The sequence below is a fragment of the Anopheles merus genome, chromosome 2L (assembly GCF_017562075.2).
Source record: "Anopheles merus strain MAF chromosome 2L, AmerM5.1, whole genome shotgun sequence".
Lineage (NCBI taxonomy): Eukaryota > Metazoa > Arthropoda > Insecta > Diptera > Culicidae > Anopheles > Anopheles merus.
Window position 1 is genome coordinate 53,522,158 of NC_054083.1, and position 24,109 is coordinate 53,546,266.

General features: G+C 49.0%; 1 protein-coding gene across 1 annotated transcript in view; it reads left to right on the forward strand.

Moving 5' to 3' along the window:
- The first annotated feature begins 9,932 nt into the window (after window positions 1-9,932).
- The window catches only part of LOC121594413 (protein prickle-like), a 30,188-nt gene continuing 16,011 nt past the window's right edge, over window positions 9,933-24,109 (forward strand). The window contains exon 1 of the mRNA XM_041917620.1: window positions 9,933-10,116. The gene's annotated coding sequence lies outside the window, so the exon portion shown is untranslated. The remainder of the gene's footprint in view (window positions 10,117-24,109) is intronic.

Sequence of the window (24,109 nt, forward strand, 5' to 3'; positions counted from 1 at the left end):
TGGCAAGCAGTTGCAGTGCAGAAGATTTCTTGCGCCGATCATTAAGTGCTGCACGCCATGGGGGAAAAGCTGTTCTGGGAAGTTTTCATAATTTGGTTAGCTTTTTAAATTTATAGAGTAAAAATTATGAACAAACTGTACCATGATTTTAGCATGTGAAAGGACTGTGTAAACGTTTTATTATTGTTAGATCATTAGTTTCGGTGTAATGAAAGGCCCGTGCAAATGGGGTTCCTTTCTTTGTCGATTTGCTCGGCTTTTAGCACGCGTTAATTTACTCGTTTTTCCATTCAACTGGAAAGAGAGGGAAAGAGAGAGCCAGAGAGAGACAGCGGGGGGCACCATAACACTTAAAACAACATCCGCTGTCGTGGCCATCGTCATTCGCGCCCCGTCGCCTGAACACGCGTAAATGAATTCTACTTCCCAGAACACTCACTCCAGAAATGAATACCGCCCAGCAGCAACCTAAGCTTCCTGGGAGAGAGATAGACACCCCGAACGTGGCCATCCCATCCCTTTTGCGTGTGGCGTTGTCGTGGCCATCGGGTTTGGTGGGAAAGTGCAAAAAGAAAGAGGAAAAAAGGCACCACAAAACGGAAAACCCGATCCGCCCGCCCGCCCGCCCGCCCGGTGGTGCTGTGGCGAGAAATTGTACGTTTGTGGTCAGCAACAATGACCACCGGTCGCGGGGGAAGGGACACAAAGACGCGCAGAGTTGCCAAACAAAAATCAAAGCAAAGCAGCCACCACCGGGTGATGGAAAACGGAAACTGCGACTGGTAATTTTCTCACCACTGTTGCTGCTGCTGCTGCTGCTGCTGCTGCTCCCAATAGCCATGCCATGAAAATAGAAATAAACAGAGAGACAGACACAGAAACTAGGCGTCTGTCGGAGTCGGTTGGATTGGTTCTCGTGTGGTTCGAGTAGAGCTGTCGAACGTGGGCTATTACTCAACGTGAAGTCACAGCGCAGAGCCATTTTTTTCGGATCGACTTTTCCGCCTCGCTCGGCAATCGGTCGGATGTACATGAAAGGTACGATAGGGTACAATGTTTTTTAATTAGAGAGACACACACTTTACCCGAGGCACACGGTCACTTGTGTCGCGCTGTCAGCACTGCGTGGTGGTGGAGGCCTGTCCACAGCGTGTCCAGAGCGTGTGCTTCACCTGAAGGTGCAATAAATTTCCCCCGCAAACCGCTTGGGAAAACGCAATTGTTGTAAACGCGGCTCGCCGGTAGCGCGGCGTTGTGGTGCTTCGGCGCCAAATAAATATTCTCCCCTGCTCCGGTTTGGGCTCGCGGTTGCCATCGCTACTTGGGTGGCGCTTGGGTCGCCCTGCTCTCTCTCTCTCTCTCTCTCTCTCTCTCTCTCTACTCATTACAGGTGGGAAGATGACGGACGGTGATGCAAAACATTGCGAAGGAAGTAGCGATGGTCGGGTTTAACGGGCACACTAAACGTTTCTAAGCCGTGGTTATGCCTGCTGGCGCGGAGCCATTTCCGGTGGATCGGTGGAGCTTCTGTGAGATATTCTTCATAACTGGAGGCTAGGCAGCAGCAGCAGCAGCAGCACATTCCACATTCATTTGCATTTCGAAGGAAACCCCCCTGATAGGAATCAGCGCATACGCAATAAAACCTAAAGCATTAAAAAAGGGCATCGTGGGGGAGAATGTTCGATCGTTATCATTTCGGAGAAGATATTCTAAGGTATGCTCCCATAGTAACCTGGGAGATATGTAATGGGTTGTAGCAAAGAACTCACACGCGCAAAGAACGCTTTTCGTGCCCAAAACCGCAACAAAGCTTAATTTTATGCTTAAAACACTCCAAAAAGATTATGGTAAATATTTGTTTGGGGAAGATTTTGTTAGCATACTTTCACTAATTGTGCTTTGAACAGCATACCCCAAAGCGAAAAACATGCGTTATCTTGTTCTGCTCCCAACAGGTTGCCAGGTACCTGTTCTCCTACCTACTTCGATGAGACCGGATTCTTCTCGTCCATGGCGACATACTGTTTCAAATTTAATTTTAGCAAAACCATTGCCGTAAAAACGCGGGAATTTCCCCCTGGGGGAAAATGCGTGAGCTATGTTTTTACCACAAAAAAGGGTACAAAAACGAAACTCGGTCCCAGTCCTTAGATTGTTAACCTCCCCAAAAATGGCTCCTGCTGTAAACCTTTCCCAAATTTATCGGAGTTGCCGCACGACCAAGCGGGGGCCGGTTTGTATTGAGCTACAACAACGCCGTCCGATGACACATAGCCGTCGGCACAAGCTGTGGCGGCGGCAACCCGGCGGAAAGTTGGTCGAAAATGGGGAAAAAGGACGATTCGTTTGTGTGTGCGTGTGTGTGTTTGCTGCCAACAGCCATAAAAGGTGATTAACAGATGGAAGAGAGCAGCGCACTGATGCTGTGCGGTGGCATTGGAGTGGGACAAAGGTTTTACGACTGCCGGCTCCGATCCGTTTACTGTTCTGTGATGCCGATATTAAACTCGGGGGGGAATATTTAATCTGATGGAATGGATTTTTCCAAGCTTGGATACGGTTCAAAAGTCCCTCTGGTGGTGTGTATTTATGTATCTGTGTGTGCGTGTATATTTTGTGGATTTTTCCCTCCATTTGCTGATCGGTTGTTGGGAGCCGCCTGGAGCGCCCCAGGACAGAACGTTTTTAATCGTAAACGATTCGTCCAGCGCATCTCGGAGGACCAGTACTTGCTTGCTTACCAGCACACCAACAAAGGCCGACACAACGTCCAGACACGCACACAGGCCCACAGCAAAAAAAAAAATTAAACTAATAGAAGCCCCTCCAGAACGCCGCAAGGAGAACTGCCTCTCGACCATTTCCCTACGGGGGAAATTCAAACGCATGTCGCCACTTTTTGGCAGAACGGCCTTGCAGAAGACCTTCCACTCGCCAAGTGGTGGTGTTCGAGCGGGAAAATTCGTAATGGGAATTTCCACCCTTAACCAAGGCCGGGAAGCATTTCGTTCGACAGCACCACCACGCGGAACACATCCGGGCAGCGTTTGTGTGGGATTGAAGTGGATTGGTGTGCACTCTCACACCGCGCATGTGCCAATGTACCGAGAGGGGGGGGAAGTGCTGTACCTTCTTTTGTGTTTCAGGGCTCATCACCCCTAAGGATTTTTTTTCCCCGGAGGTTCGTTATGAGACTTCTCAAGGGGGAGAGTTTTCATTTCATTCATTGCGATATGTGCTGTTTTTGCTTGGTAAGGGAGAAGGTGTTACTATGCCAAGATGTTTCTAGCTGCTTTCCTAGGGCCGGTGTTTCGAATTTAGAGTTGATAGTGGTGGTGATGGTGGTAGTAAGATTTCTTGTGCGTTGCGTACAGTAATTCGACACACAAACACACGCACACAGACACGGAAACGTGACGGCGACACGGCGTCCTTTTCGTTTACGGGGGAGAAGCGCTCGTTGTTTGGCAAACAACGGTAACCGAACCCCCCAGGTTGGAGATTGTTTCGTTTCGGAAGGGTCGTTTGAGAGTTTGGATGCTCGTTAAGCTCCCTGCTTGTCTGTGTACCGAAACCATGTTAGTTTGCTCGACACTTCCGTCCTCTGTCCGTCTTTGCTTCCCGATCACAACAAAGAAGCTGCCGAACCGATTGTAACCGTTTGTTTGGCTTTTTAATGTCGCTCCTATCTATTGACTTGTTACGACTGCTTCGACAGAATGAACGCCCGATCGGGAAGGCTTTGATGAGGTTCGGTGTTGAGTTGTATTTGGATGATTCAAATTTCCCTCCCCTAAACACACACACTCGATAGGGCGGTCTGGACTAAAAACACACACAGGACAGGACAGGACGGTGGTTTTTGATGGACGCGAGCGGGTCCGAAATGAATGAGTTTGTCCAGTTTCCGAGTGGCTTCCGACCAGAAGTGGCTTCGCACAAGCGAGAGCAAACGTTGAAGCAGCGAGCAAACAAAGTAAAGACCGGAAGTGTCAAAGCGACGTTTCAAGCTTTTGTGGGATGTGGTTTTTGCTCTCTGTATGCGTGTTCGTGTGTGTGTGTGTGTGTGTTTTAATTTGATACTATTTCTTTGTCACCATTCTGGGCGTTCGTTTCCGGGGCGTTGTTTTTGGGATGGGGAGGAGGGATTTCCTGCTGTTTCTTCATCTAAATATTCTCACCCCAAACTCACTGCCAGAAGGGGACACAGGTTGCAAAAAAAGAACGACCGAGGAACAGCTAGGTTAGCTTGTGGTTTTCCTGATTTTTCCTCACGATTCATTTGACTCCCTTCGTGTCTCCCTTTTCCGTTCATACATGTATCGTTTGGGGAGTTTTTTCTCCTCTATGTTTTTCGTTGTTGTGTGCGCCAAGTATTCCCGCTGCCAGGCATCAATATTTCACTGTCATCTCAACCCTGCTTCTTGTCGCGCACTGCCGCGGTGTGGTAGATAAGTTGGGGGACACTGGAAAACCCGAACGTTGTGCGAGCGGGAAATGCTAAATAAGAAAATAATTTAATGTCTGGTGCTGCTGCTGCTGCTGCTGGCTGGAGCTTAGATGCGCGCGCGCTCCTTTATGTTTCTTTCGTTCTGTCCATGTCTGTGCGGTTTGCTGCAGGATTAGAGGAGAAAGGATGGAGGCAATGGGGGCGATTGGGCGGTAATAGGAAACAGGGAAAAAGGGCAAACGTTTAACGCTGCTCCCCCAGCAACACGACCGAATCGACACGGAAACCACATTAGCCCACTTGTGTTGTTGTGTGATGGTTGGTTATCAGAGGGATCTTACACAACGGCGGAGGCGCTCAGCGCAACAACTCTGTTGTGCGAAAATTGTAGAGACGTAGAGAGAGCAAGAGAAAGAGCACAGAAGAAGGGAAGAAAAACGAGCTAAAGGATTTAAAAATGGCTATTTGATTATGCACTATCACAAACCCTTTTAAGTGAAGGAACGTTCATCTCATTCAGCGTATTTGTGCATAATACACCATTAGAGCAAAGTCAAGAAAAAAACTGAACCTTATTCACGTTGAGTTTACACGTGTAATTTAAAATTAGTTAGTTTTAGGCCTTCAAGCAACGCCACGCCATCGCAACATTTCCTTTACAAGATTAAACTGCTCCCAGGGCATGTGTGTGAGTGTTTCTGTGCGCTCTTGTTCACCTTACCTACAGCACCTCCCTACCACGGGAGTCCGCTATCATCTACCCGTCAAGCGCAGTGCAGTTTCACACCACGGAATTAGTCAGCAAACACCGAGATAAGGTCCAGCAGAAAGAAGTCCGTGTACTATAATTACCCATATCGCAGTTCGCCGCTCCCCTGTAACCACCACCACCCCCCCCCCCCCCGCCAGTGTATGCGTTTCGCTTGCACAAAGTGAACGTTCAATTTCCAAAATTGCTAAATCGCCTTACCCGCCTTACTCCCGGCGGCATAGCACATGGGTTGGTTGCCGTGGTAACCTTCTGGCAGCGAGCGGGATTTAGCCGGCAGGCGAACAGAGGAGAGTCGCAGTTTCGCCTGCAAATCGTGCCCTTCCTACATGTGCATGCACACACACTCACGCCCTCATTTGTACTGATTCTGCTCGGAATGTGTGTGTGTGTGATTGGTTGGTAAAGGGAAAAATCGTAACACACCGCGCGGGGTTGTGTTATTATGTTGCCCGTGAGCGCATTATGGCCGGGTTTCCTGCACCCGCTATCCTGGCCTCCTGGTGGTGGCAGGTCGTGGTACATAAAGAATCCTTCACGACGTGGTATGATCAACCTCCACCTTCTCCCCCACGCGAGTTATGATGGGTTTGTGATGAGCCAAAGCCCATAGGGAGAGCGAGAACCGTGGGGAGTCCTAGGGAAGGAGGAAAATGGTCGGTTTTTTTTTACTTCGTCCGTCTGTTGTTGCACAGCCTCTGCACATTACCAATTCATTCGGCACGAGATTATCTTTATCTTCCGCTCGCTCCGTTGGTGGACTGCTAAGAGCCCAACCTCGCGAGAGCAGAAAGGAATGCTGCATTTCCTTTCGTTCACTCATCCTTCCCTCCTTCCACAGAACACGCATAAGTGGGAGTGGGAGATGTGGAAATGTTCTTTTCGCTGCAGAAAGACTGATAAGAAATGCAGCAAGCAGCACGGCAGTAAGTAATACGCAGCGCGGCATAAAACTCATCAACAGTGAGCAATAATTTTGCCTCTTATTGTCTATCCCCCTTTTCGCGTTATTGACACATGCACGACGGAGTAAAAGTGGTGATGATGCTTTCGTCCAGAAGTAGCAGCAGTTGATGTTGCTCATTTGCAGAAGGAAAGTATCGTCCACACACACACACACACACACACACACACACGTCGTCCACCATTCGACCCCATCGTGCTGTATCGGGCCATGCAATCATCTCACACAAACAACGGCTGTTGAACGGCCAAAAGGAACGCGGGGAAAGAAAAGGACTGCCTTGTTTGCACCCCCCCCCCCCCCCCCCCCTCTGTTAACAATCGGCCAAGCGAAACGCGTCTTTTGAAGCAGAAGGGAGAAGGTGGTTCAATCTTACCATTTATGTTCCGGAGTGTTCCTTTCCAAAGAAGTTTCCGCTGCCCTTTAGTAGTGCCATCCCCAAAATGGTATGGTTGGATTCGCTTTCTTCAAGCGGAACCAACTCTCCAAATCAACTCCCGAAGACATTTTCACACCACGACTGGGGTCGGGCGATCGTTCCCCTGATTTTGAGGAAGTTCCTTGCGATGGAATCGAAACGAATTTCTTCGAAAATTTTCGGGGGGGGGGGGGGATATTTTACGCCACAACGAAGGAGGGTCGTCAGCCACTCTCTTGCTCTTGTTAGAATAATTCGGAAATGCAGAGCGCGCGCACTGGATTGAAGTTCCAATTGGTTTCGTTTTCGTCGTTCTTTATGGCCTCAGTCGTTGTCCGTCCCTGCATGCTGCTTTGCTTTACCTTTGGGGGTAAAATGTAGGGTACGGAATGATTCCTAGGAAAAACGTTGAGGTTCTATTTGGTACGTGAGAATAAACGGTGAGGCATCGTAAAACGCTCTTGTGCGAGAACCGCGTAACCAAGCAGAACACGAAGGGAGGAGATCCCTGTGTGCGTTCACCGTAGCATAACTTGCTGCATCGGGATGTGCGCTTCTGTGGAACCCCGTTTCATATCACCAACAACGATCACGTTGTCGTCGTGGCCGATGTGTGTGTGCACTGTTCCACCGAGGGAGAAAGGGCAAGTGCTGTTGCGGAGCAGCAGGAGCCGGTGCACCAGTTGCATACCAGCACGGCATGCACATGCATTCAATGCTGCAGTCACTGACTCTAAACACATCACAAAAAAGGGCGACCAAGAATAGCTCGTCTGCACTACTATAGGCCAGGTTTGTGTTTTTTCCCTTTTTTGTGTTTAGACAGAACTTCAACTTTTGTGTATACAGTTTTTCATCGACTGATTGGAATGACTGGAAAAAGAGAGAGAGAGCGTGAATTGGGGAAATCAAGGGGGATAAATATGAAAACGTTGAATGCTGTGTTGCGTTTTGCTTGTTTTTGTGTGTGAAAATGAATGGAAAGCCTGCACTCGAGAGCGGAATGGTGGAAGCGTGTAGTATAAGAACCAAAGCGCGCTGTTTCTCCCCATTTTCCATTCCATTTCATTGCACCCGGGCGTAGCAGGGCGAGGGCGAAGGGGTTAAAGGTACACGACGGTACACGGGGGCGGAAATGTGATGGAATGGAACGGAAAATGAGTTCGTTCTGGAAAAGTGGTGTGCTCTGCCACATGTGCAAAACATATAATAATATGCCACGGCTGGTGAATCGACTTGATACCTATGCCAAACGGGGGAGGTATGGAGGAGATTTTTATGAATTGGTCCTGGATGCATTTGCTGCACTCACTCCGGTCGGTGAAAGGTTTCAGACTAATTCCGTACCGATCGGGGCGGGAGAGCTGCTGCTCAACCATTCAGCTGCCTGCCTGGAACGTGTGTGCGTGCGTGCCGGCGTGCGTGTGTCGCAGGTGCAGAGTGAGTAAGACCGCGGCATCATCTCGAGCCATGTAGATGCATTCCCAACGGAGAAGTGCAAAGGGTTGTCCCTTCATTTCCTGTCTGCCTTTTTTGTGGCCCTTCAGAACCGGCTTGTGCACTACTTTGTGCGTCGACGGACGGGTGTACGGGGAGCTGCTGCTGCTACTGGAGACGGTTGCGGGGTCGGTCGGTCGGTTCGTTGGGTGGGTTTTGTTTGGTTTGTGTTTTAACTTTAGGTTTTTGTTTATTTGTTTGCGTTATGCATTCATAACTGCTTGAATGCACCGTGCTTGAATGTACGCGTTGGAGTGGAATTGGATCCACTTTTTTGTTGTTGTACGAGTGTATTTTGTTTGGAGCTTCTGGATAAACAGTCAGCGAACGGGCGAACGAGCAAACCCTCTTCCTGATCAAAGGCTGTGAACGGAAAGACAGCAGCAGACAGGTCATGTATTTGCTGTGTTTGCTCCAATGTACACGAAGAATCGTTCAACGATGGTTGAAGAGGAAAACAAATGCATATGTGTTCAGTTCACACAGGAGCAGAGTTTTGTTTTACCGCCGAAAGGATTGGAAGAATATTACTCAAGGCAGAGAGAAGCTTCCTTTGTTTGCTTTGTGCAAGAGAAAGTAAAATGAAGCTCTATTGTTTTGTGTGGTGAAAAGAGCGGGAAAATCAATCCATTTCTTAGACGAACATACGGCTGAGTTGTTTGCTATAATAGTGCTGTAACATATTACAGTTGGGTTCATATTAATACACATGTGTTCTCTTCCTAATCTAAAGTATGGTACTTATTTTTGAAAAGCAAAATATTTAATCAAATTGCAACCCGCTCGTTGCATCTGTTCTAAAACTGTATACAATACTGCAGCGCTTGTACACAACAATGGACTCAAGATTTTCTTGCGCACTATACTTGCATGCAGCATTTTCAGCTGCAAAGAAAATATCATGCAAGTGGTTGCGTACAAGATTCAGTGCCCTGTACACGAAAAGTTGATACACACAGTATGTTAACGAGAAGATGGCAATGAGCTAATTGTTGAAAGAGGCTTTAAAATATTTTAAATAAAGGCAACAATTGTTCCGGCACAAAGGCTCTTGTTCCGGCTTAAACTTACTGTGATACTTCTGGCTAATGTCTCTATCACAAATGTACAAAAAAATGTCGCCATCAAAGGCACAAAGCACACGGCAGGTAGGCATCATCATATCGGCAATCATTAGTACCACTTTGTCGGCAAACGATCCATGCCTTCCCACACCAAGTTTTCCCACCAAAAGCAGTGACATGGAACCGGAAAGGAACATGAAATTTGGGCATGGTTAGATTGACCCTCATCGTGCGGCCGGCAACAAGTGCAGCGAGCCTTCAAACCCCTCGATCACACTATCGAAAAGCCTTGTGTCCTGTTTTTGTGTTTTCCCTTTTGGCTTTTCACTCCCTTTGACTACCCTTCTCCACACCGTGTATCAACCGTTCCAGTTCGTTGAATGGTGGCGCGCTTAACTTTAAAGGGATGGCGCTCGCCGCCGCCGCCGCCCTCATCAAAGACCGGCGTCGGTGTTTTAAAACCGATTTGCGTTAAGAAGATTTGTACCTTGGAGCAGGTCCTGCTTTGCTTTTTTTTATTCGACTGAAAGTCCTACCGACTTCTTACACCCCCAAACAAGCGTAAGAAAGAACGCTCATCTTCGGATAGTGACTAGGGAGAGCAGTATCTCTTCGGAGGTAAGATATCTGGCGCTCCAAAGAGTAGCAAGCATCCCTCTCACGAGCGTGTGGTCGCGTCCCTCTCAGCTTTACCTGTTGCTTTCCGGAGAAACTCTCTCATTTATCTTGTCTGGGAAGGTGTCCACGAGGTATCGGTTGCGCCATTTGAGACCCTCTCATTCATTTAGAGTCACGATCTCGGGCGATTCGAACGTTTCGATCATCGCGGTCCCTTAGCACGGTGTCGCGTTTTTGACCGTTTGATGTGTATTGTGAAGCACAAGCCAAGCTTTTTGGTTTATTTTTAAATGATCATTTAGTTCAGTGTGTACAGTGAATCAACAAGAAATGGTAGGATCTCGAACGATCTTTAGTGTGTGCTTTGCTTGTGCAGTGAAGTGAAGCAGAAAATGCAACCGTGTAGAGCCTCGGCGTTTGGCTTTCGGTTACGATGCCGTGGCGACTTTTATAACATCTCGTGCCCGTGCGTGATAGCATCAAAAAGGATCGGTTGCCTTTTGCAGACCCGCCCGGTCCGGTCCGGTCCCGGGAGCGGAAAGCCGGTGTACGCGCGCGTAGTTGTGTGAAGAAACCGAAAGAAAACACTCGAAAAAGGCAATTTATGTCGCTTGCCTGTGTGGTTGGCTCTGGGCGCGCTCACACAGAGAGTGCAGGTGAAACGTAGCTGCAGTATTAGTGGTGCATGCAACAGGGTTGCAGTTGGCGGATCGATCGAAACAAAACATCGAACGAGAGCGAGAGCGAGAGAGCGATCCCCAAGCATGTGCCCAAGCACAAGAAGTCGAACGATCGAGGATCGAGCGAGATCATAAAGTGTATGGCGCGCGGCGCTGCCGCTGCTGCAACTTCACGTTTCGTTCCTTCTGGTGCTTCCTATCATTTTCCAGCGGCATCGGTGACTCTGTATTTGTGCACCCAAAGGCAAAGAGAGGGTGTGCGTGTGTGTTTGAGAGTGTTTTTTTTCTACGAGTGCATCGCACGCAAGTGTGGAATTTGTGTGTACGAGTGAGGAAAAACGCGAGAAAAGCCCTCGACTCAAGAAGGCTTCCGGGATGGTCTATGATTGAGCACGTTTTTTTTTTGCGCCAGCCAAACAGTGAAGAACACTTGTGCGTTTGTTGGCTTCAGCGTGTCCCAGATGAGGATCCGCACAAACAACAGTAGCATCGGCAGTACCGCAGGGCCGTATAAACCTTCCACATGTGTACAGCAAACAAATTGTTAAAGCGAGCCATTTAAATATTTCCTCTGCAATGGTAGCGGGCAAAAAGTGGTCTATGTTCCGGGCTTCTCTTAAACGGTTATTACTACATTGCGGGAAATATTACATCTACAGGCGGCACGCTAGGGAAGGTCCTCTCCTGCTGCTGCTGCTGCTGTATGAGTACTTGCCTTGAAGCGGGTGCATAATTCTCCTCCCGTTGATTCGCTTCACAAAAATGCCATTCGATCGACAAAACTCGTTTTCCTCGGCACCAGAGACCGGAGTGTATGTGTGTGTGTGTGAGAGAGACTTTGTGCAGTTGGTTTCATGTTTGTTTTCTTGGGTCTCTTTTCGCAGTGAGTTTGTTTGTTTTACTTTTCGTGTGTCTCAACATTTCGATGGGACACGACGATGGGTGAGCAGAGATTAAAGAGGAAATCGAACCGAAACTCCACTTCCCTCCCTTCTGTGTGCTGCTGCTGCTGCTGCTGTGTGCGCGCTTTTGGCGTTATGCTGCTTATGTTAGGCGTGCAGAATTGGCTCACACATTAGCAAGGCATTATGACTGTTAGGGAGACGCCAGTACGAATTGGAGTTGAGCTTTTGGACGTGTAGTATAATTCCATTCCATGGTTGTTAAATATGACAGTAATTCGTTCGGTTTTTGTTTCACTTTCGAAGCAGGACGTGTTGCTTTCGTTCATCAGAATGTATTGCCCTAGAAAAGGATTGCTTAATTTCAACACAACTTTAAGAAATAGTCCTATTATAACTGCAGCTGGCCGAGTTAAGCGCCTTCTAAAATGACATTAATGTTTCCTGTAACCGATAGTTTACGATCGCCTTATGAATTGCCCGGCAGTTGCTCGGAAGCTGTTACTTAATTTATGCATAAAGGGTAGGAGCGGAAGCATTCGAGCAAATCCCGAACGAGCCCTTGCGGCAGTGGTTTGCCTGGCGTCCAATGTCCGATGGCGCAATTACGTACCAATGTAACGCAAGATCCGGCGGACCCAGATAATAACAATAATACGGCGGACGGCTTAAAATCGAAAGGCAACTCAAGCGCGCGAGCCCTTAACGCTCGGTTTCGATCTCGACCACAGCCAAGCAATCCCGCTGACGCCGACACTCTCCTACATAAGTCCCAGTTGCGCTCTCCTTCACTCCGGTGCCGTGTTTGGGTGTGTGGAAAGCCAAGCAAGACGGCGTCTCTTCCATACGGTCCGCGGTTGTATTAGTTGATTATGATTAATGGTCGCCAGCGGGGCCCGGGGGGCGGGAAGCGGTTGTGGCTAGGCCCCAGTGAGTGGAGCAAGGCAAAGCGTGCTTAGACGTCTGGCCAGTTAGGCGGGAGTGGATCATTTTTGTACCACGGCCCGCTCCCTCTGCGGCTGGAGTGAACGCGTACACATACGATTGAAGAGCGCCCACCACAAGAGCACACACCTTCTCGCGAGAGAGTGAGAGCACATGTTGCGCGACTCTTTCGCAGTTCCGACTGATGGTTGAGCAACGGTGGAAAGGAAGTAGTGGGAAGGGAAATAGACACCGGTTTTTCGTTGAAGACAAATCTAAAAAGAAGGAAGTGTCTTGAGATCGTGGAGCACCCGCCCCGAGCGCCAAGCAAACGTAAATCAAACGATCAACCTGAAAGAAGAAGGAAGGCAAACGCCAAACCTGTTGAGGAGAAACCGCACTCTCCGATGGGGGAAGGTAGAGGGACTATGGTAGAAGACACGGAAGAGGGGAAAATAAAAGCATTTGATGCCGGGTCAGACAAGAAAATGAAACAAGCGAGTCACAAACCCAAGCCCACAAGGGAAGAAAGCCACGGCGCGACACGAGAAGAGTGTGCGGGCTTGCCGCTGTGCGTGATCAATGAAAACCGCGATGTGTGATAGAAAGAAATTTAAAATTTCGGTTACTCCATCGAAAGACTTCGACGAGCGAGCGAGTCGGTAAGCGACGAACCCGTCTCTGTGACGTCGGGAGAGTCCAGGCGTGTGATCGTTGTTTTGCTCTTTAATTTGAATCGCTTGTAACGGCGAGAAGAAGGGTATGTGTCGTGCAATGTCGTCACGTGTGTGTGTGTGTGTGTCATTTGATGGGTTTCATCGGTCCCTTTGAAAAAAGGGGCATTGCTTCCCTTCAGGCGGTACCGAGGGAACATGACCTGAGATCAAATTGACTTTAGATACGATATGGTACTGTGGTTGTGGTTGGGTTTTTCTCTCTCGCCCTCCAAGCACTTTTTGTCCATTCGGTACGTGAGTGCACACAGGTTTTGGGCAGGAAGAAAGCAACAGAACAATGCCGAAACAAATGCCGACAGTGCCGACGGATGATCGACGGGGTGCGATCGAGCCCCGATGGTGGTGGCAATGTGATCGCATGTGATTCATGCTCTCGTTTCGCCTTTCCACTTTACACGGAGGCTTTGCTATGCCCGCTTGGGATGAGTTTAGGGGGGTAAACCCGTATGAACGAATCTCCCTACCCTATACCCGCTGGGTCACACGCGAGGGGAGCAACCGTGGCTGTAGAGCCAAGTGCGAAAACACTCTTAATCCCAATCTGCCAGACGCGAGATCAGGGTCTCGCGCTTACGGTAAATCACCGCAAATGGAAGTAACCCGCTCCCATCGCATAGTCCACTTTTGGGATGCAGCATGGGTAGTATGGGCGCGCTCTCCCCTAACCTCCCCTCTCTTGCCGTACAATGTATTCCGATTATGCCGGAGCTCCAGAGCCATAAAATAGCACTCTCTGGTGCGAGTGTGTGTTTTTGCTGCGTTTGTCGGGAACGATGAGGCGAAACAAACACGGCAAAAAGCTCTATCTAGTCAAGCGGATTATTTTACGCTAATACTGTTACTACCACTACTCCCCAACACCCTGCGTCCGTGTGGTGATCTCGGTTGAAATGTTGGAATGCAGGCATCGTTAGAGTTTTATGTGCATGAAAATCAGGACATAAAATTATCTCATTCGCCAACCAGGTGCTCTCCAGGAGTCCAGATTGGCAGAGCTTTGCTTATAGCATTGCAGCGGATGGAAATGGAAGCACGGCGGTGTTCCGCGGGACAGTAACAGTCAGCTGCTGACAGTTGTCTTGATTGATCTTTATATGATATGGAACATGAAAGATTAGGAGAGGGAGTCCTCCTTTTCCCTCCCCTCTCTGGCATGGTTAATGAAAACATCCAAAATGGCATGCAGAATTTAGAACCAAAAGAAAGGAAGCACTCCTGCTGTTGGGAATGTCCTCCTTTTTCCCTGCCCATGGAAAACGGCTTTCCATTCCATGTTAAAACTCAACGCCAGTCGTCAGCATCGAAACATTTGTACCTTTTCCTGTTAACCCGTTTTTGGCGGCTACCGTCTACCCTTGTGCCCGTGCGAGCTGGCTAGGCGTGAAGGCGCACGACGCACGCACTCTTATCTCGGCATCAAAACGATCGAGTCGTGTTGCGTGTTTCTTTATCATTCAAACGCATTGTGCCGTCCCCTTCGAAGAGCAAGAGGAGGCTACAAGCGGGTTAGCGGATTCACGCGTTTGTGCGCGCGGGTTTTCTTCGAAAGAATGAAACAGTCGTAAAACAAATTCTTGCACAGATAATACTTAGATTGCGTTAGAGGGCGGAAGAAGCAGAGGCAGTTAGTGGGGAAGACAAAGACAAAAGGAAGGAAGAGAATAGACTCTCCGTTTTTTTTCCTTCCTTCTTTCTTGCTGGTAAAACGCACCCGTAATAAGCTCCAGCGCCAGCTGCATGAAAACGCTATTTTCTCTTGCGCGCTTGTGCTACGGAAATAAGGGGCGTCGTAATAATAAGGGGCGGACATGACACCGATATGAGAAGGGCAACAGCAGCAGCCAAGTTGTTGCTATTGCTTTTTTGTTCTGTTCCGTTTGCGTTGAGTAGAATCAAATACTAGCAGCGCAAAATGGGAACAATAGGAGCAAGCGCAGCAATAGGAGAACACTTCCACAGCAGCACCGCCAACACCTTCCTTCCGAATGAGGCTGCGTACGATCGCGTCTGCGAAAGAAAGGGTATGGTGGACCTCCCGGCGCATGGGAGGTGTGGAAATAATTTGTAATCGTTACGCACGAAGCCTTTCGATTGGTCTGTGATTGTGTGGTGGTGCTCGAGCCGTGTAAGCCTAGATTGCCGCGATTTCATGCTTTGCTTGCCAGCCTTAGCAGTATAAAGTGCATCCTTCGCGCCGACCAACCAACAACCCAGCCAAGCCTGTGTTGTGGCAGGAGAGTAGGAAATAATTATTCCTTTGCGTAGCGAAAATCTAAACGCGTGCACAATCCCGCGGAGTACGTGTGCGAAGAAGACGAAGGCAGGCTCTCCTGCACCGCATACCGAGGTGCATATTTTCACAGTTTATTCCCGTATTTCTTTCTCACCTCACCGTGGTGCTGGAACGCGGCTCGGGTGTGAAAAGAATGCTCGGCAACGGTGCAAAGAATTGCGCGGCCACAGAAAATTAAGCTGAAAGCGTCGCCTTAACCCTTGTAGGATGATGGAAGGAAAATGCAACGCAAAGGTTTGGAGCGGAACTGAGAGCTTGCCATGTTTCCACTCTTAAACGCTTCACTCAAGGGTTAACACGTACTGTTTTGCATCGTACACAGTGTGCCTGTGTGCCCGTTCATAAGATATGTAGAATAAGGCAGAAAGGCGCAGAATAAATTGCGCGGAAAAGTGTTCCCAAATGTGAATGCGGTGTATGATGATGGGCCACCCTTTGGTTTGCTGCAAGGTGCAACGGATGGAGTCGCTGTTTCGCTACATCCTTCCCCGTGCACCGTGCACAATTGGAATCAGAACAGTGTTTGCCCGCCCCCCCTCTGTGCTCGCGATCGATCGAAACAGCCGTTCGAGTTCTTCTCAATGGCTGGGAGAAAAGTCGTTGCTGGTTGTTATTTTTACATGCCTCGTCTTCACCGGCACTGTGTGCGTGTGTGTGTGGAGCTTGCGAACGTAGGTTTTACAACAACGTTTTCAACGATCCCGGACAAAGCAGAAGGGCACAAGGAAGCAACAACAAAAAATACAGGCAAAGCAGGATGGGGAAAGGGAAAGAATACATTTCTTCAAGAGACGACAGACGGTTAAAGACACACTCGCGCGCACACACACACACCGCATGTGAGTTGTGGTGCCTTTTAACGTTCCCCTTCGATGGTCCAACGGCTCTTCAAACTATTATTAGTATTATAATACACCCCAAGGCACTAAAGACGAAAGAGCGAGAGAGAGGACATAAGACGAGACGGACGATGCACTTGTTGGACGAACGCGAGCAAGAACGATCAGAAGCTGAAGCAGAAGCCCTTCCAAGGGGCACACCAGGGCTCTGCAGTACGTTCAACGGCTTTAGCCGTTCGGCCACTCTTGGTACGAAACGATCGAAAGACTTCAATGGCTGTGGCTCAGCGACGAACCCGAGCCACGAACCTTCGGGTCACTTTATGCGCTGCATGCAGGATCGACCGAGCGTCTGTGGTGCGTTTGCAAAATAGCCTCGAGGCGTGTGTGGATGGAATTCATAAAGAATGCGACGGGTGTGCGACGACGGGGTTGGCAGCACCAAACAGAGGCCAAAGATCGAGTGGAAAGAGCAGATACAAAAGAGTGTGCAGCAGTAGCAACACGCAAATCAACCTGTGCCCGTGTGTGTGTGTGTGCGCGCCCGGGCTAGGACGAAACGTTGGATGAAGTGGTAGCTATTTGCTTTGGCTCATAATTTGTTTCTCTTTGCCTCGGCAGAAGCAGCTCAGAGAAGTAGCCCAAAGCAGCAACAGCGCTTGCTTTTCGCACTGTTTTTGCTTGCTCGTCCCTTGTTGGTCAATTTTGTAAAGAGGTCGGCTTGCTGAATATGCTCTTCCATCGAGAGCAGCGATTGATTCAAAAGCTCGCTCGATGGTTTTTTTTAATATCGCTTTTGCTTCGCTTGTTGAAGAGGAGCGGAAAATAAAAGAAAATCACTGCCACCGTTGCAGCGATTCTAGGGGTGTATTGTGACGCCATCACGATTAAGCCAATGCATGGAGCAAGAAAACAAGAGCAAAAAAAGAAGCTTCACTTCGGGCGAAAGCGATCATTTTTCAAACGCGCCAGTAAAAGATGATTGTGTTGTTTTCGCTGGCGGCTATCGGCAGGAAGGATGATTAAGGCGAAGCGCTCTAGTAGCATTGCTGGGGAGGTGCGTTTTGTGGTGTGTCTTTTTTTGTGTGTGTGTATTTGTATGATCATTTAAACCACGAATTCTCGCAAGCATAAATGATCACGAGACGGCTACGGGAGTTGCCAGAGCCGGCAGTAGCCTTGGGGGGAGAGGTTTGATGTTGAGTTCGGTAGTTCGATAATTGGAGGATCTTTTCGGGACGCAAACGCTGTGCTTTGAGATGCATTCATTTTTTTCGAAAATAAAATAACATTCATCACTAAACGTCCCGAAGGAAGGAAACCGTTGTGCACCGTCGGGAGAGACAGAAAGACACAGAGAAATGATAATTGCACGCACGAATAAACCCTCGACGCGCATAATCATGGAGTCATAACTCAAAAAAAAAGCAACGGTGCAATAAAACCGAACCGAACCGGGAGGCATTCCGAAGAAAATTAATGTCCTGCAAACCAGAAATATGACTCAACTGTGCGTCTTCTTTCCAATTATTACGAGCACACGGCGGTACCGTGCCGACCGGTGATGCGGTACGACGACTGTGCTGTGTATGATGCAACGACAGGTTGCATTCGTATAAGAGGGGGAACTGGTCTCGCCAAGATGCAGCTCCTGAGCTGAGCTTATGCAGAAATGTGGCAGCTTCGCCCTTCGTTGGCCACTGCGCTCCGAGGCCGCCCGGCTGGTGGCTGGTAGTAACCTTTGGCACTTTCGCCACCAGAGTGCTGGCAGACACACGGGAAGCCTTAAATTTGATGCTGATTATTTTTCGGGCAGCCTTTCGGTGGAAAATTCACACGAGCCCAATTAAGCGCACTTAATAATGACGCTCGAAATCTCGTTTGCGTGGAGCTTCTCTCCACAGCACATCATTGTCAATGCTTCTATGCGCTTGCCTGGCAGATATCATCACATGCGCTGCGCGTCCCCCTCCAAACCCTGTGTGTCGGTGCCGTTTTCGGGGTTTGGATTTTCAATTCCCGAGGCTCCCATTTTCTGACAGCCGGAAAACAGTGCCCGCTTGCCCCGGGGAATGGGATCGGGAAAACGGGGCTCTCCCCGTTCACACCCTCCCCATCGTTTGTAGGTTGGAAATGTGAACGCGTTTATGTGAACCCGCAGCTTTTGGCGTTGCGTTGATTGTGCCGAGCTCAATTTTACGCGCACGTAATTCGCAGTAATTGAGGCAAAAGCCGATGCAAACGTCTTGAAGTGAGCCAGAGCAGAGGAGAAGCAAAACAACAGCAAAGGCAAAAAGCACACACAGCACAGAAGATAGGTTAAGCAAGCTGCTGCTGGTCGTGGGTAGAGGGCAGTGTGTTTTTGGGGCTTTCGTGTGCTGGCGTGCCGTGGAATGGTGGCTAAGAGAACTAAGTCAAGAAGGCGGCTGCAGGAGAGAAGTGCATTGGATGGAATGGCGGGAGATGAACGGCGGGATCAGTGGTGGTGGTTGAGCCGGGCGGATAATTAGCATAGCATAGTTCGAGGCAATCATCATCACCCATTCCGGGGTCCGTTCCGCTCGCCGATGATCGCTAGGAGAAGAAGAAGAAAGCAAACCCCTTCTCTGGATGCCTTCTGGAATGGACATTTAAATATGGCATCGTTTTAAAAGGCGCATCGCGCACACCCGACCAAGCGCACGCTAGTGCTAGTTTGTTGGTTTAAGCACCAGCGCAGCGCAACCAGTCCCGCACCGGAAAGCAAGGGCTCCTTGCCGTTGCTGACCCATTCCGGATAATGTACGACGGGGGGAGGGGGGGAGACGCTGTTTTTTGCCCTGCTTGGACTACCGAGACCCGCACCATCAATCATCGGTACAACCTACTTCGGGTCACCTGTTGTCGCACTCGGGGTTTGTGGTAGCAAAGGAGGTCACCTCGCCGAGGTCTATTGAATCGAGCGCTTAGCACACGAAGGGGGGAGGGGGGGAAGGGTTGTCTAGCTTGATTGGCCTTCAATTACCGGTTGCTCCAAGTCCGCTGGCGTGTAGGGTCTTGGGATGCTCCGGGAACAACGAGCAAGAGAAAGAGAGTCACACCGAGCGACTTTAATTATATTGCATATACACACACCGCCGGCCTGTGAACCGTGATGCCTGATGCCTGGAGATGTTTGCGCTTGATCGGTTCACGACGGTGCGCGACATAATGCGCGCGGTGAACGCGGTCGTGTGAACGTTGCGCAGGAAATATGATGGCGCGCAGGTTCGTCGCTTGCTCCGCAGAATGAACGCGTGGTGTGCTGTAAATCAATAAAAACGAAATCGATCCAGCAAAAAAGGCACATCCGAGCGGGATAGTGTCCGTGTTTGTGTGTCCGTGTGTGTGCGATTGTGGCTTTTTGTTCAATCTGTCCGTTCGCGTCTCGTTCCCCATGATTGCTTATTATCGACGATATGGATTGTTTTATAAGCGGAGCGAGGCGAGCGATATCCAATCGTCATCCTCTTCGCGGTGCCGGCGGTTTTATTGCCAGCGAATCGTCTGCCACGTAAGGTGGCCAATTTAAACGCCCCAATCAGAAAAATGGCACCTACACAACACCACACCACCAACACACGCCAACTGGCTAGTTAACGCACAAAATATGGCCAGCTTCTTCGCCAGGTTCATCTAACCCATGGATGGGGACCGAAACAAAAAAAGAGAGATGACGCTAAAGACTGTTGACGCCTTGCTGTGCCGTGTGTGCCGGGTGTGCTGTTCCGACAGAAAGATAATTTGGTGATGTCGCAACTGACGAGTATGCAGAGCGCGAGTGTGTTGCGTAGTGTGTGTCTTCACAGCGAGATTTCGCTCTTCCCATGCTGAGTTTGGGGCAATTCAAGCTAATTTATGGTGGGATTCTCGATGCGAGCCCACCGAAACCCACCGACCACTGACCTGAACCTATAAATAGTGTGTGCAGTGTGTGAGCGGTCACTCCACAAACAAAAACATTCGTGCGTACCTGTGCCACGAAAAGGGGTTGGTAAGCTTGGACCCCCGAAAAAAATCGATTAATCTCGATTCGAGCAGCTCCTTGATTCGAGATTGTATAATATGGCTCAACACCGCAGGGGGTGGTAGAGTTCACATTTCATCAGCAGCGACAGCGTGTGACAGGCTGTGTGTATTGGAGGTGTGTATGGACGGTCGGTGATGTGGCCCAGATTCTTTTGTGGCTGAGGAAAAATTGGGACTGGAGCTTTCTTTTGAACGTTTCCATTTCCGGTAAGGGGGGTTGTCTACCGTGGAAGCTCATCGAAAATGTGTCACCGTTTTCGGCCTCAGATATGTTGTCCTCCAACCGAGAGGCTCCACCAAAAAAAGGAGCCATTAGACGCTGAATGAATGTGTGCAGCACTGGAACAAAAGGAAGACAGGAATAACAAATTAGATTACGAATAACTTTCGATTGAAAACCTTTTTTCCCGAAAAAAACGTTCCCCATTCGCTTCGGCTTGGCTGCATAGTGTTCCAGTTTGAGTAGAACATGTTCCTCAACACAAAAACACAACCGCCTGCTAGATGAAATGCTCGCTCTCTCCGCTCTACTCAGCGGGTGACTTTGGGTTTGGGATGAATGGTGTGCTTTTTCGCCACAGGTGTTGCCTATGGTTACTGGGGCTCCGGTTGAATTTTAGCTGTCGAAATTCTTTCACTACCGCCCGTTTGACGATGGTGGTCTGTTTTCCTGCGGTAACGGTTACTTTCCGATTCCGAGTTCGTCGCTTGCAGGGGCTCATCCATCAAATCTTTCGTGCATTTTTCGACCCAACAACAACAAGTGCAGCTTTGTGGCGCGAGGCCGCTTGTGTGTTTATGGTCGAAGCGGTTTCGATTGTATTTTATAATGAGCGGCACGAGCTTTCCAACCAGTCCGATAGAAAGGAGGTGCAATATTAAAGTAAATCCTGTTTGTGGCATTTTGTTAACACAAAAAAAGAGAGAGGCAGACAAAAAGTTGTTGTCATTTAAACATCGCTCGTGGCGTTTACGTTGTCTAAAAAAGAAGCAAATGAGCTTAAAACATTTCGACATTCTAGTTTGGTATTTAGGTTGAGCTGTTTGGTTCGTGGCCGATCGAAAAAAAAAAACAAAAATCCCCGACCGTGTAGCGTGTGCTTGCGATCATCATCAGCAATAAAAGCAACCTTCAGAACCGGACATCCAAAACCGGCCGCACCCCATTCCGCCGTGTGCTCTACCCTTTCAGCGGCCCGGGGGATGATTAACCACATTTTGTTTTCCAATTAGCCGGATTTAAATTTTCTTCTGTGCTCCTCATCAATTCTCCCATAGCGTTCGGAGGGGGGAAGGATGACGATGAGACGGCACTCCTTTTTGCCCCATACAACAGCCGCGGCTGGATCGCAATAAAGCCCATCTCATCTCTCTCCTGTTGCGTGCGCGGCGGCCCCACATGGCGGAGATGTGTGAACACATATAACATCGTGTATGAAGAGTGGAAAGACGTTCGCTATGAGGCTGCGGTTCCGTTCCGTTCTCCGCCAGCACTGAACCGTTTCTAATATGATTTATCTTTCCTATTGCGTGCGCCTCCCACCAAATGGCGGCGATGTTTTGGCATGTGTGGCATGGGTATGGGCATGCAGAATTGGCGTGAGAAGTGGAGTAACTCCGCACAGCTTTGATGGGAGTTGAACATGAACTTGAATTTATGGTTATACATACATCGAGCGCGCCGCGGGATCCCGGCTGCCCGGAAATACAAACAATATTTTACGCCGTTTTATCTGCTGCTTTGGTGCGCATTTGCATTCCCCTTACATAATCCATAAATAGACAGGGGTAAAAGCACAGCAAAGCTGCCTCCCATTTTTTGAATAAGCGTCGAATAACAAAATGTTAAAAAATCAATCGACAGCAATCGCTTAAACAACCCTCTCGCCCGAAAAAGGAGAGAGAAACGATGATGGCTCGAATCGATTTCGAAGCCCCATTCTGCACGCCAGTTAGGAGTGTCCGGACAGCCGATTTAAATCCGAAAAATCTCGCCACAGAAGCGCGCGGTAGCTGTAAAGCGGTAAAGCGAATCGTTTTCCAGCCACTCGGTGTGAGGATTGTGTTTTATCCGTTTCGGTTCCGATCCGATGCGATGTGTGTGTGTGCATGAATTATTGGATTAATGTTGGATTAATGGCGGCTTGACAAGCGATGGCAGAGTGATGCGATGTGCTTAAGTAGCTGCCAGGTCAGCGGCGCAGCAAAACAAAGGTAGAAAAGTGTGATCTTTGTGATGCTGGTGAGGGAATAAATTTGTATCCATCGACACACACACAGACACACAGCTGGGCGTATGGAGTGTGACATTCCCCGTGTCGGTTTGCTTTGAAAGGTGTGAAATTGCTTGTGTACCGGGGCGCGGCGGGGGTATGTTAATTCTCACACCTCACACCAGTGAGGGACCTCCGGACGATCATGCCGGATGAGATGATTGGTCGGGTCCCGTGAAACGAGGAGGATTCGTTCGGAACGGAACGATCTTTCAGCCGCAAAATTGGCTCGATGTGACTAACGAGAAACCCCTGGCTCGATCATTATGATCACTTTTGTTTCTCTTTGTGTAGGATGAGTACGATCACCAGCATGTGTGTGTGTGAGTGTGCGTCCTTACGTCAAGTGAGAATCGAAAGCAGCAGCACCCTCATTTAATTAACGATTTCCCAAACCTTTACGCAAATTGTACGCAAACGTTTCTCTCCCCCTTCGGGTGGGGTTTCAACTTCAACTAAATCACCTTCATCCTGCCCAAAAGCTCCAGCGCGATGATCATCATCGTGGTGTGTTGTACACTAACGATCTTCACATAATCGGGCTGGCTGGCTGGGCTGGTTGGTGTACCGTTGCTGTGGTGCACCTCCAAAATGGGAAAGGGAGGGATTTTGGACTTGGCTCAACAAAAACTTTCGTTTTTCCCAGCCAGCCAGCCAGAGGTTGTTGATTTTCTGTTTCCGTTTTCCGTTTGGTTGTTTTATTTGTTATCACCACATTCCCACATTCCCAGCTCGGCAGAGCATTTCACATTTTACGATGATTTACATTCAGTGGGGGCCTTTTCGCCTTTAGGGGGGGAGAGCTGAACCATACGAACGAGCCACCGTTTAACAGCTCCCCGGAAGGCTGCCTTTTCAGTTTCATTGAATTGTTACTGGACACATTCCGCATTTTTTTCGGTGTGTGAGTCGACATTCTCTACATATACATGACAAGTGACGGTGCATAAAATACCGACAAAAGTCTACGATTTACAGCCGGCGGTGTGTGTGTGTGTGTGTGTGTGTGTGTGTGTGTGTGTTATCTAATAATTCACCGACCCGCAGGGAAGCAGATGATCACCGCAATGCCCCACACAGCCGGTACAGCACACCACAACGGTCGATGTGGTATGGCTGGGAAATGGCAATAAAATTTGAAGGTGTGCTTTAAGATACATTTCATTTGCTTTCTTTCCCCCGGCTTCGGGTGTTTTACGATTTTTGTTTCATTTTTCTCTCGCTTCTTGCATTTTACGATGGGATGCAATCGACTTAACGACGCGACCCTGCGGCTGCTGCTGCTGCCGGTAAAGGGACACAAAGTGAAGGAAAACTGCCAGCCCAGGGTGGTAGATTTTCTCACTCTCAGTGCACGACAACAATTACACGGTTGGGAAATGAAATTGGAGCATAAAACTGGGCATAAGTGGCATAATAAAGTCACAAGTCTCTAGTCGCGTTAAGGCACCGGCAGTCACACACTCATACACTCAGCTGTGTGCACACCAACGTATGATGCCGGTGTTTGCAATCGTTTAATTACCGGCGGAGCTTTTATTAGATCGCTAACTCTTATTACTGCGATTGTTTCGGGTGTTTGTTGGTGGAAATTTGTGCTGCTGCTGGTGCGCTGAAGAGATACTGTACCC